Raw genomic sequence first — 13685 nt, forward strand, 5'->3', positions numbered from 1 at the left:
CCATCAATTCAAATACAACCCCAAAAGTCTACAACACTTTCCTTTTAACATCCATACGACTTTAAAACATCTTTTACCAGAAGCACATCAGGTTTACATTCACAACTGAAAACATTTATAATTCTGAATTCACCAAATGATCAAGAGATAGTCTTTTGATGGCAGAGAGAACATCAGTGCACTTGCTTGGTCTGGCTTCAGCTCCAACACTGACAACGAAACTAAAACACACCCTGAAGCCTGCTCAAAAACGAAAGCAAAAAGCTGACAGACAGCCCAGCTCCACCCACTCTCTGACATCACTGCAGTAGTAAACACACATTTCTTAAAGGTACTCTCACAATAGATATTTATATACACACCCATTTATAAACACACATCTCTTAAAGGTTCTCTCACATGATAGAAGCGTACATCATGATCATTAACTGTGAGTTTTAAATTAGACAAACATTATTAATTTCTGTAAACATGATTTGCCCAAAAGTCCACTACTCAGCTCCAGAATATTATTCCGATTGCCCCCTTTCGTATCCTAGCCCAAACCACCTTCAGCTGCTTCATAGATGAACTTCCTTTCATAATAAGGTCTGATGTGACGATGTGGAGATGCTGGCGTTGGACTGGGGTGGGCACAGTAAGAGGTCTAACAACACCAGGTTAAAATCCAACAGTTTCATTCCAGATCACTAACTTTCGGAGCACTGCTCCTCCCTCAGGTGAATGAAGCGGTAGGTTCCAGGAACATATATATAGACAAAGTCAAAGATGCCAGACAATGCTTTGAATGTGAGCATTTGCAGGTAATTAAGTCTTTACAGATCCAGTGAAAGAGGTGTGAATTGTCTCAAGCCAGGACAATTGATAGGATTTTGCAAGCCCAGGCCTAATGGTGGGGGATGAATGTAATGCGACATGAATGCCAGGTTGAGGCCGTACTCATGTGTGCGGAACTTGGTTATAAGTTTCTGCGCGGTGATTCTGCTTTGTCACACGACCTGTTCCCCAAGGCAGCCTTCAGGACCCGCCAGGAGTAATTACCTCCGGCGGGTTTCACTTGTGGTTTTAGTCTTCGGGAAACAGGCGCTGTGACTGCTGAGGGACAGAGTGGAGCTCGGACAAGTTCCCAGAGGCGCGACCATGGGCTTCGGGATTTGCTGCAGGCAGGGCTGGCTGGAGGAGGGGGGGAGTGGCACACATCTGCTGGGGCCAGAGAGGGGGGGGGGGGTGACCAGGGAATGGGCCGTGGGGTAAAGGGGACCCACACGGGAGTGGGGTATCCAGGCATGGACAGCCACTGCTGTGACGGGTTATCGGTGCCATGCCCAGACTGGTGCTCCGGGGTGTCTCAGGCTACAGCCTGGGGGCTTTCGGCGCTGTCTGTGCTTTTTCACTGGAGTTGTTGTTCGGGGCAGGAAACACCAGAAGGGCCTGACTCATGACCAGGTGATCCTGCAAGACACAAGACATGATGCATGATTGCAGTTTGGGGTGGCTGGTGGTGTGGGGGTGGTGAGGGAGTGGAGAGCCAGTGGTGTGGGGGCAGTGAGGGCGTGGCGAGGGGTGGTATGAGGGTGCTGGAGAATGCTTCGGGGTGGTGTGGGGGCGGTGAGGCCGTGGACTTGACTATTCCAATGGACTCCTCGCCCACTGGACATACTGAATCCTCCAGAAACCTGATGCCATCCAATTCTTCTTCACATGTCCCAATAAATCGTCTCGCATGACCTTTGTGAAGCACATGGTTCCCAAGAGGCACTGCCTGGATTTTGAAACCAAACGAGGAAATGCTGTAAACTCTCAGCAGGTCTGTCAGCATCTGCAGGGAGAGAAAAGAGAAAACGTTTCGAGTCGCGATGACCCTTTGTCAAAGTCTCGTTTAAAGGGGCTGGTTCAAATTCAATTTCGGATCATGTCAGAAATCACATTCCACTCGCCTTGAGGCGCAGAATCAGTAAAAAATTCAAACAAAATCAGAATATCGCTAATATTTCAGGTATCAATCTAAAAGCGATGAGCAAGAATTTCTCCTTGCAATAATGGTATTATTCAGACAAAAGCATTGAGGTGACACCTGGAACCGCTGTGGAATGCAAAGGCGATGCACCTTGTGCTGAAACTGGGATTGGAACACACATGGGTTTGAAGGGCAGCAGAGACACAACGGGCCGAGGGGCCTCTTTCCCAAATAATTAACGCGGTGAGTTCACGTCAACATCACTCATTGAGATTTAAAAGTATCGCCCGAACTGGGACTTGAACCGTGGACCCTAAGATGAAAAGTCTGACATTCCCCCGGCTGAGCTATCCGGGCGCTAAATAACACCGCCTACAGCGACCATTACTGGCTGGTAGCGAACATTTCATCGTTGAAATGTTTTATTTCCTTCATCAATTAAGGGCAGCACACGTGAATAGCATCGTGGCTTCACAGCGCCAGGGTCACAGGTTCGATTCCCCGCTGGGTCACTGTCTGTGTGGGGTCTGCACGTTCTTCCCGTGTCTGCGTGGGTTTCCTCCGGGTGCTCTGGTTTCCTCCCACAGTCCAAAGACGTGCATGTTACGTGGATTGGCCATGATAAATTGTCCTTAGCGACCAAAAAGGCGAGGAGGCGTGACGGGGATAGGATGGAAGTGAGGGTTTAAGTGGGTCAAAGAACAAAGAACAAAGAAATGTACAGCACAGGAACAGGCCCTTCGGCCCTCCAAGCCCGTGACGACCATGCTGCCCGACTAAACAACAATCTTCTACACTTCCTGGGTCCGTATCCTTCTATTCCCATCCTATTCATATATTTGTCAAGATGCCCGTTAAATGTCCCTGTCGTCCCTGCTTCCACGACCTCCTCCGGTAGCGAGTTCCAGGCACCCACTACCCTCTGCGTAATAAACTTGCCTCGTACATCTACTCAAACCTTGCCCCTCTCACCTTAAACCTATGCCCCCTAGTAATTGACCCCTCTACCCTGGGGAAAAGCCTCTGACTATCCACTCTGTCTATGCCCCTCATAATTTTATATACGTCTATCAGGTCTCCCCTCAACCTCCTTCGTTCCAGTGAGAACAAACCGAGTTTATTCAATCGCTCCTCATAGCTAATGCCCTCCATTCCAGGCAACATGCTGGTAAATCTCTTCTGCACCCTCTCTAAAGCCTCCACATCCTTCTGGTAGTGTGGCGACCTGAATTGAACACTATACTCCAAGTGTGGCCTAACTAAGGTTCTATACAGCTGCAACATGACTTGCCAATTCTTATACTCAATGCCCCGGCCAATGAAGGCCAGCATGCCGTAAGCCTTCTTGACTACCTTCTCCACCTGTGTTGCCCCTTTCAATGACCTGTGGACCTGTACTCCTAGATCTCTTTGACTTTCAATACTCTTGAGGGTTCTACCATTCACTGTATATTCCCTACCTGCATTAGACCTTCCAAAATGCATTACCTCACATTTGTCCGGATTAAACTACATCTGCCATCTCTCCGCCCAAGTCTCCAGACAATCTAAATCCTGCTGTATCCTCCGACAGTCCTCGTCGCTATCCGCAATTCCACCAACCTTTGTGTCGTCTGCAAACTTATTAATCAGACCAGTTACATTTTCCTCCAAATCATTTATATACACTACAAAGAGCAAAGGTCCCAGCACTGATCCCTGTGGAACACCACTGGTCACAGCCCTCCAATTAGAAAAGCATCCCTCCATTGCTACTCTCTGCCTTCTATGGCCTAACCAGTTCTGTATCCACCTTGCCAGCTCACCCCTGATCCCGGGTGACTTCACCTTTTGTACTAGTCTACCATGAGGGACCTTGTCAAAGGCCTTACTGAAGTCCATATAGACAACATCTACTGCCCTACCTGCATCAATCATCTTAGTGACCTACTCGAAAAACTCTATCAAGTTAGTGAGACACGACCTCCCCTTCACAAAACCGTGCTGCCTCTCACTAATACGTCCATTTGCTTCCAAATGGGAGTAGATCTTGTCTCGAAGAATTCTCTCCAGTAATTTCCCTACCACTGAAGTAAGGCTCACCGGCCTGTAGTTCCCGGGATTATCCTTGCTACCCTTCTTAAACAAAGGAACAACATTGGCTATTCTCCAGTCCTCCGGGACACCCCCTGAAGACAGCGAGGATCCAAAGATTTCTGTCAAGGCCTCAGCAATTTCCTCTACAGCCTCCTTCAGTATTCTGGGGTAGATCCCATCAGGCCCTGGGGACTTATCTACCTTAATATTTTTTAAGACACCCAACACCTCATCTTTTTGGATCACAATGTGACCCAGGCTATCTACACCCCCTTCTCCAGACTCAACATCTACCAATTCCTTCTCTTTGGTGAATACTGATGCAAAGTGTTCATTTAGTACCTCGCCCATTTCCTCTGGCTCCACACATAGATTCCCTTGCCTATCCTTCAGTGGGCCAACCCTTTCCCTGGCTACCCTCTTGCTTTTTATGTACGTGTAAAAAGCCTTGGGATTTTCCTTAACCCTATTTGCCAATGACTTTTCGTGGCCCCTTCTAGCCCTCCTGACTCCTTGCTTAAGTTCCTTCCTACTTTCCTTATATTCCACGCAGGCTTCGTCTGTTCCCAGCCTTTTAGCCCTGACAAATGCCTCCTTTTTCTTTTTGACGAGGCCTACAATATCACTCGTCATCCAAGGTTCCCGAAAATTGCAGTATTTATCTTTCTTCCTCACAGGGACATGCCGGTCCTGTATTCCTTTCAACTGCCACTTGAAAGCCTCCCACATGTCAGATGTTGATTTGCCCTCAAACATCCGCCCCCAATCTATGTTCTTCAGTTCCCGCCTAATATTGTTATAATTAGCCTTCCCCCAATTTAGCACATTCATCCTCGGACCACTCTTATCCTTGTCCACCAGTACTTTAAAACTTACTGAATTGTGGTCACTGTTACCGAAATGCTCCCCTACTGAAACATCTACCACCTGGCCGGGCTCATTCCCCAATACCAGGTCCAGTACCGCCCCTTCCCTAGTTGGACTGTTTACATATTGTTTTAAGAAGCCCTCCTGGATGCTCCTTACAAACTCCGCCCCGTCTAAGCCCCTGGCACTAAGTGAGTCCCAGTCAATATTGGGGAAGTTGAAGTCTCCCATCACCACAACCCTGTTGTTTTTACTCTTTTCCAAAATCTGTCTACCTGTCTGCTCCTCTATCTCCCGCTGGCTGTTGGGAGGCCTGTAGTATACCCCCAACATTGTGACTGCGCCCTTCTTATTCCTGATCTCTACCCATATAGCCTCACTGCCCTCTGAGATGTCCTCTCGCAGTACAGCTGTGATATTCTCCCGAACAAGTAGCGCAACTCCACCTCCCCTTTTACATCCACCTCTATCCCGCCTGAAACATCTAAATCCTGGAACGTTTAGCTGCCAATCCTACACTTCCCTCAACCAGGTCTCTGTAATGGCCACAACATCATAGTTCCAAGTACTAATCAAAGCTCTAAGTTCATCTGCCTTACCCGTAATGCTCCTTGCATTAAAACATATGCACTTCAGGCCACCAGACCCGCTGTGTTCAGCAGCTTCTCCCCGTCTGCTCTGCCTCAGTGCCACATTGTCCCTAGTCCCTAGTTCTCCCTCAATTCTCTCACCTTCTGACCTATTGCTCCCATGCCCACCCCCCTGTCATACTAGTTTAAACCCTCCCGTGTGACACTAGCAAACCTCGCGGCCAGGATATTTATGCCTCTCCGGGTTAGATGCAACCCGTCCTTCTTATACACGTCACATCTGCCCCGGAAGAGCTCCCAGTGGTCCAGATAATGGAAACCCTCCCTCCTACACCAGCTATTTAGCCACGTGTTTATCTGCTCTATCTTCATATTTCTAGCCTCACTGGCACGTGGCGCAGGGAGTAATCCCGAGATTACAACCCTCGAGGTCCTGTCTTTTAACTTTCTGCCTAGCTCCCTGAACTCCTGCTGCAGGACCTCATGCCCCTTCCTGCCTATGTCGTTAGTACCAATATGTACAACGACCTCCGCCTGTTTGCCCTCCCCCTTCAGGATGCCCTCTACCCGTTCGGAGACATCCTGGACCCTGGCACCAGGGAGGCAACATACCATCCTGGAGTCTCTTTCACGTCCACAGAAGCGCCTATCTGTGCCCCTGACTATAGAGTCGCCTATTACTATTACTCTTCTGCGCTTTGACCCTCCCTTCTGAACATCAGAGCCAGCCGTGGTGCCACTGCTCTGGCTGCTGCTGTTTTCCCCTGATAGGCTATCCCCCCCGACAGTATCCAAAGGGGTATATCTGTTCGAGAGGGGGACAACCACAGGGGATTCCTGCACTGACTGCCTGCACTTTCTGGTGGTCACCCATTTCTCTGCCTGCACCTTGGGTGTGACCACATTTACATAACTGCCATCTATGACGCTTTCCGCCACCTGCATGCTCCTAAGTGCATCCAATTGCTGCTCCAACCGAACCATGCGGTCTGTGAGGAGCTCCAGTTGGGTGCACTTTCTGCAGATGAAGCCATCCGGGACGCTGGAAGCCTCCCGGACCTGCCACATCTCACAGTCAGAGCACAGCACCCCTCTAACTGACATTGCGTCAATTAATTAAAATTAAAATTTGTCTTTTTTAAAAAATACATTTTTTTTAATTTCAAAGTTACTGTCAACTACCTGTTTCCTAGCACTAGATTTCTAATAGAAATGCGATAGCTAACTATAGTACTCTCCGATCTCTGGCTTACCAAATACTCAATTTTTAAAAAAATTTAGGGTAGAGTCCCAACCAGCCACTCTGGCCACAGCTTTTCTTTGATGTCACTTCAGTTTCCCCCCGACACACACAATTTGAAAAAAGGTATAAAAGTAAAAATAAGTAAAAATCACTTACATACCTTCTTACCTTCTGAGTGTCTTAGATGTTCTCACGTTCTCTCGCTGACAGAGACTGCTCCTCCACCTCCGAACCTTGACCTGCACAATGCTAATAATATAATAATAATATAATATGGCACTTACCTTACACCAATGGGTCTTATTATTAGGTTAGAGGAGGAGAGCGGGTGGGAGACACTACACGTGTAGTGTCTCGGGTTTCCTCTCCACCAGAATTTATTGGTTGGGGGCGGGGGGGACTTCCCAGAGCTCCGTGGGTCGAACTTCCGGTTCCCGCCTTATATAAAAACAAATAAAACAGAAAAGAAGAACAGACACGGGACCAGGTAAGGCTTTTTAAAGTAAGTACTCACCTCCCAGAGGGCCCCTGCGCACCGCTGCCGCCGAAATCCAAAGGTCTGCTCCTGTAAAGGTAAGTGGTTTTAAAGTAAGTACTCACCTCCCAGAGGGCCCCTGCGCACCGCTGCCGCCGAAATCCAAAGGGCTGCTCCTGTAAAGGTAAGTGGTTTTAAAGTAAGTACTCACCTCCCAGAGGGCCCCTGCGCACCGTTGCCGCCGAAATCCAAAGAGCTGCTCCTGTAAAGGTAAGTGGTTTTAAAGTAAGTACTCACCTCCCAGAGGGCCCCTGCGCACCGTTGCCGCCGAAATCCAAAGGGCTGCTCCTGTAAAGGTAAGTGGTTTTAAAGTAAGTACTCACCTCCCAGAGGGCCACTGCGCACCGCTGCCGCCGAAATCCAAAGGGCTGCTCCTGTAAAGGTAAGTGGTTTTAAAGTAAGTACTCACCTCCCAGAGGGCCCCTGCGCACCGCTGCCGCCGAAATCCAAAGGGCTGCTCCTGTAAAGGTAAGTGGTTTTAAAGTAAGTACTCACCTCCCGGAGGGCCCCTGCGCACCGCTGCCGCCGAAATCCAAAGGGCTGCTCCTGTAAAGGTCAGTGGTTTTAAAGTAAGTACTCACCTCCCAGAGGGCCCCTGCACACCGCTGCCGCCGAAATCCAAAGGGCTGCTCCTGTAAAGGTAAGTGGTTTTAAAGTAAGTACTCACCTCCCAGAGGGCCCCTGCGCACCGCTGCCGCCGAAATCCAAAGGGCTGCTCCTGTAAAGGTAAGTGGTTTTAAAGTAAGTACTCACCTCCCAGAGGGGTCGGTGCAGACTTGATGGACCGAATGGCCTCCTTCTGCACTCAATGTTCTAATCCGACAATCATTCCCAGTTGGGTTTGAGACGGTCACTCCTGACCCTCCATTACTCAACATTCTGACGCACGTTTCACGGCCTCCAACACAGTCGCTGCTTAAATTTTTTTCCAAAAGCGAAACCTCCCCTTTGCCCACAACCTCCGCGTCGGAACATTTAAACACTCCTTCATTTTGCCTCTTTTTCAGGTAAATTACCTGACTCAAAGAAGAAACGTCGAGAACAGTCAGCTGAACGCGACTTTCTGGGAATCGCTAACATGTATACAACAAGTTTGTATACGACAAGTTTGTGTTGACAGCGGAGCAAATCGAACCAAATGGAGGTTTTGTAAAGTTTCTGGAGCGAAGGACTCAATCACATAGTCCAGTTATATAAACAAGTTAGAGGGTCGCCAGTTGGTTCCGTGGTGTAGTGGTTATCACGTCTGCTTTACACGCTGAAGGTCCTGGGTTCGAGCCCCAGTGGAATCAATGCTGCTTTTGGCCAAATGGTTTCCAAATGAATTTCAATGTAAGTAGAAATACAACCAGCTTCCCCTATCCGTGCGTTCCCAAAGCCAACGTGCTGAATGGAAATCTCTTTCCAAACAAACTTTATTCATGAGCGTGTATCATGATTCTTACGCGTGAGTTATTAAATATTCACTTCTTGAACCAGTATTTACCCAATAGTCCACTACTTGTTTCCGAACTAACATTTTTCGAAATTTCCCAACTATTGCTCTTTATCTTTGATTGGATTTGATTTGGTTTATTATTGTCACATGTATTATTTTACATTGAAAATTACTGTTTCTTGCATGCTGTACAAATAATGCATACCGTACATAGGGAAGGAAGGAGAGACTGCAGAATATAATGTTACAGTCATAGCAAGGTGTAGAGAAAAGATCAACTTAATACGAGGTAAGTCCATTCAAAAGTCTGATGACAGTAGGGAAGAAGCTGTTCTTGAGTCGGTTGGGACATGAACTCAAACTTTGCTATCTTTTTCCTGATGGAAGGAGGTGTAAGGGAGTATGTCCGGGGTGCATGGGGTCGTTCATTATGCTGGCTGCCTTTCTGAGGCAGCGGGAATTATAGACCGAGTCAATGGATGGGAGGCTGGTTTGCGTGATGGAGTGGGCTACATTCACAACCTTTGTTAGTTTCTTGCGGACTTGGGCAGAGCAGGCTCCATGCCAAGCAGTGATATAACCAGAAAGAATGCTTTCTATGGTGCATCTGTAGAAGTTGGTGAGTATCGTAGCTGACATGTCAAATTTCCTTAGTCTTCTGAGAACGTAGAGCGGTTGTTGTGCTTTCTTAACTATAGTGTCGGCATGGGGGGACCAGGACAGGTTGTTGGTGATCTGGACACCAAAAAGCTTGAAGCACTCGAAACTTTCTACTTCGTTCCCATTGATGTAGACAGGGGCATGTTCTCCACTACGCTTCCTGAAGTCGATGACAATCTCCTTCGTTTCTTGACATTGAGGGGGAGATTATTGTCGTCGCACCAGCTCACCAGGTTCTCTATCTCATTCCTGTACTCTGTCTCCTGATTGTTTGAAATCCGACCCACTTTGGTGGTGTCATCAGCAAATTTGAAAATCGAGTTGGAGGGGAATTTGCCCACATTGTCATCGGTATATAAGTGGTAGAGTTGGGGGCTGAGGTCACAGCCTTGTGGGGCACCGGTGTTTAGGATGATTGTGGAGGAAGTGTTGTTGCCTATCCTTCCTAATTGTGGCCTGTTGGTTAGAAAGTTCAGGATCCAGTCGCAGAGGGAGGAGCCAAGGCCAAGGCCATGGAGTTTGGTGATGAGTTTCGTAGGAATGATGGTGTTGACGGCTGAGCTGTAGTCGATAAATAGGAGTCGGACAGAGGTACCTTTGTTACCTAGGTGTTCCAGGGTGGAGTGCAGGGCCATGGAGATGGTGTCTGCTGTAGACCTGTTGCAGTGGTAGAGGAACTGTAGTGGATCAAGGCAACCTGGGAGGCTGGAGTTGATTCGTGCCATGACTAACCTTTCGAAGCTGTTCATGATGATGGATATCAGTGCTACTGGTCGATAGTCATTAAGGCATGCTGCCTGGCTATTTTTTTGGTACAGGCATGATGGTCGTCTTCTTGAAGCAGATAGGGACCTCAGATTGTTGTAAAGAGAGGTTAAAGATGTCTTCAGGTGATCTGTGCAAGACCTGAGTGCTGGTCCGGGTACCCCATCTGAGCCAGTGTCTTTCCGTGGGTTGACCTTGGAGAAGGCTGCTCTGACGTCTACAATGGCCTAGTTGTCCTATTTTGTTTTAATTGGACAGCAGGAAAGGGCAGATGGAAGTAGCCTCGTCTATTGAGGCTGGATGTAATTCGAATTCGGATCATGCCGGAATTCACATTCAACTCGCCTTAAAGCTCGAATTCAGCAAAAAAAAAATCAAACAAAAGTCAGCATGACACAGATACTTGTGTTATTTATCTTAAAGCGACGAGCAGGGATTTCTCCTTGCAATGATGTTATTATTCACACAAGAAGAGTTTAGATGAGACCTGGAACCGCTGTGGAATTTGAAGGCGACGGACCTTGCGCTGGGAATGGAATAGACAGGGGTTTGCGGGGCATCAGAGACACAATGGGCCGATGGGCTTTCTTCCGTGTTAATTAACTCGATGAGTTCACGTCAGCATCAATCATTGAAATTACCGCCCGAGGAGGGATTTGAACTCTGGACCTTCAGATTAAAAGCCAGATGTTCTACCGACTGCGCTATCCGAGCCAGAGCAAAGCCACCTATAGCGACTATTACTGGCTGACCGCGAACATTGCATCGTTCAAACTTTACATTTCCCTCGTCAGTTAGACAATCATTCCCAGTTGGGTTTGGGACAGTCACTTCCTGACTCTCAATTACTCAACATTCTGACTCACGTTTCACTGGCTCCAACGCATCAGCTTCAAAAATGTTCTTTCCAAAAGTGAAATCTCCCCTTTGCCCACATCCTCAGCGCCGCAACATTGAAACGCTCTTTCGTTTTGTCTCCTTTGCGGGGGAAATTGCAAAAACGTTCAGAACAATCAGATAAACGCGCGCGACTTTCAGTAAAAGGCAAACATGCCTGCAACAGGTCAGCTGCTGACAACTAAGCAAATCCCACCAAATGGACGATTTGCAACATTTCAGGAGCGATGGAACAATCACAACCTCCAGTAATATAAAGAGGTCAGTGTGTCACCGGCTGGTTCCACGGCGTAGTGGTTAGCACGCCTGCTTTAGACGCGGGAGGTTCTGGGTTCGAGCTCCTGTGGAATCTTTGCTGCATTTGGACAACTCGTTGCCAACTGAATATCCATGTGAATAGAAATACAACCAGCTTCCCCCATCTGTGCGATGGTATTATTCACACAAAAGAGAATAGATGAAACCTTGAACCCCGTGGAATGCAAAGGCGACGGTCCTTGGCTGGAAACTGGGATTGGAACAGACAGGGGTTTGAGGGGTAACAGATGCTCAATGGGCCGATGGGCTTCTTTCCCAGTGGATTTATTCGATAAGTTCAGGTCAGCGTCGATCATTGGGATCTAAAATGATCGCCCGAACGGGGACTTGAACCCTGGACCCTCAGATTAAACGTCTGATGCTCTACCGACTGAGTTATCCGGCCTGCGTATATTGCTGCCTGCAGTGACCGCATTCCCGCTCCGCTGTTGCACCTCCTTCCTCTGCTTATGCTGTGCCTCTCCTCCTGAACAAACAGCTGCTTCCTTTGCCCTGCGCCACTCACTGAATCCGGACAGCATATCATCAGCTCCGCCTCTGGATTCAGGGCGAGTTCAGAGCTGTGCTTCTCTTCGACGCTTCACTCCCAGACTCCACCCACCGAGTCCCTTTCCTGGAGACTGGTTATTCCCAGTTGGGTTTGGGACAGTCACTTCCTGACTCTCAATGACTCAACATTCTGACTCAAGGTTCGCTGCGTCCAGCACGCTTGTTTCAAATCTGTTCTTTACAAAAGCGAAACCTCCCCTTTGCCTAACAACGTCCGCGCCGGACCGGCCTCACCGAACAGGCACCGGAATGTGGCGACTAGGGGCTTTTCACAGTAACTTAATTGAAGCTACTCCGTGACAATAAGCGATTTTCATTTCATTTTCATTTCATTAAACACTATTTCATTTTGAGTCTTTTTCGAGAATTGCCTGACACAAAGAGAAAAAATTGGGCACAATTAGCTGAACGCGACTTTGTGGGACACGCAAACTGTTATACAGCAAGTCAGGTGTTGACAGCTGACCCATTCCCATCAAATAGATGCTTTACAAAGGTTCCGGACCGATGGAACAATCACAATCTCCAGTCATATAAGGAGTGTCGAAGCCGCCTGCTGGTTCAATGGTGTAGTGGTTATCACGTCTGCTTTCCACGCAGCAGGTCCTGGGTTCGAGCACCAGTGGAACCGTTGCTGCTGTTGGACAAGTTGTGAACAATTGAATTTCCATGTGAACACAAATACAACCACAAAAGAGGAAATGCTGGAAAATCTCAGCACGTCTGGCAGCATCTGTCGGGAGAGGAAAGAGCTAACGTTTCGAGTCCGTTGACTCTTTGTCAAAGCGAACAGACAGAGAAAGTTGTTAATATTTATACTGTGGAGTGAGAAAGAAAGATGAGCCATAGCCACAGAAACCCAGGGAAACCGGGTGCTAATGGCCACAGAAACCCAGGGGACAGAGTGCAGAATGGCTTTGAATTCAGATAACAAAGTGAAATGAATTTAAATATAAATGTGATGGAATTTATTGGAACATAACAATGAGATTCAGCTCGCCAAAAAGCTCAAAATCAGCAAAAAAATGATAATAAATCAGCATAACGCAAATATTTCAGGTATCAATCTGAAAGCGATGGGCAGAGATTTCTCCTTGTAATGATGGTATTATTCACACAAAAGAGAATAGATGAAATCTTGAACCCCGTGGAATGCAAAGGCGACGGTCCTAGGCTGGAAACTGGGATTGGAACAGACAGGGGTTTGAGGGGTAGCAGAGGTACAATGGGCCGATGGGCATCTTTCCCAGTCGAATCACTCGATTAGTTCAGGTCAGCGTCGATCATTGGGATTTAAAATGATCAGCCGAACAGGGACTTGAACCCTGGAACCTCAGATTACAAGTCTGATGCTCTACCGACTGAGATCCGGGCTGTGAGTGATGCTGCCTGTAGTGACCGCATTCCCCCTTCGCTGTTGCTCCTCTCGCTCCGCTGTTGCCCTTCTTTCCTCTGCTTATGCTGTGCCTCTACTCCAGAACAAACTGCTGGTTCCTTTGCCCTGCGCCACTCACTGAATCCGGACGGCATATCAGCAGCTCCGCCTCTGGATTCAGGGCGAGTTCAGAGCTGTGCTGCTCTTCGGCGCTTCACTCCGATACTCCGCCCACCGAGTCCTTTTCCTGGAGACTGGTTATTCCCAGTTGTGTTTGGGACAGTCACTTCCTGACTCTCAATGACTCAACATTCTGACTCAAGGTTCGCTGCGACCAGCACGCTTGCTTCAAAACTGTTCTTTACAAAAGCGAAACCTCCCCTTTGCCGAACAACCACCGCGCCGGACCATTTAA

At 48.1% G+C, this 13685-nt stretch overlaps 2 non-coding genes across 2 annotated transcripts; both read left to right on the plus strand.

Annotated features, from left to right (window-relative positions):
- Window positions 1–8487: 8487 nt before the first annotated feature.
- trnav-uac (transfer RNA valine (anticodon UAC)) lies at window positions 8488–8560 on the plus strand. Its single transcript has one exon. It is a non-coding gene; the product is annotated as a tRNA-Val (tRNA).
- A 3893-nt stretch (window positions 8561–12453) lies between these two features.
- On the plus strand, window positions 12454–12526 carry trnag-ucc (transfer RNA glycine (anticodon UCC)). Its single transcript has one exon. It is a non-coding gene; the product is annotated as a tRNA-Gly (tRNA).
- Window positions 12527–13685: the final 1159 nt, after the last annotated feature.

Source organism: Scyliorhinus torazame, chromosome 4, assembly GCF_047496885.1.
Source record: "Scyliorhinus torazame isolate Kashiwa2021f chromosome 4, sScyTor2.1, whole genome shotgun sequence".
NCBI lineage: Eukaryota > Metazoa > Chordata > Chondrichthyes > Carcharhiniformes > Scyliorhinidae > Scyliorhinus > Scyliorhinus torazame.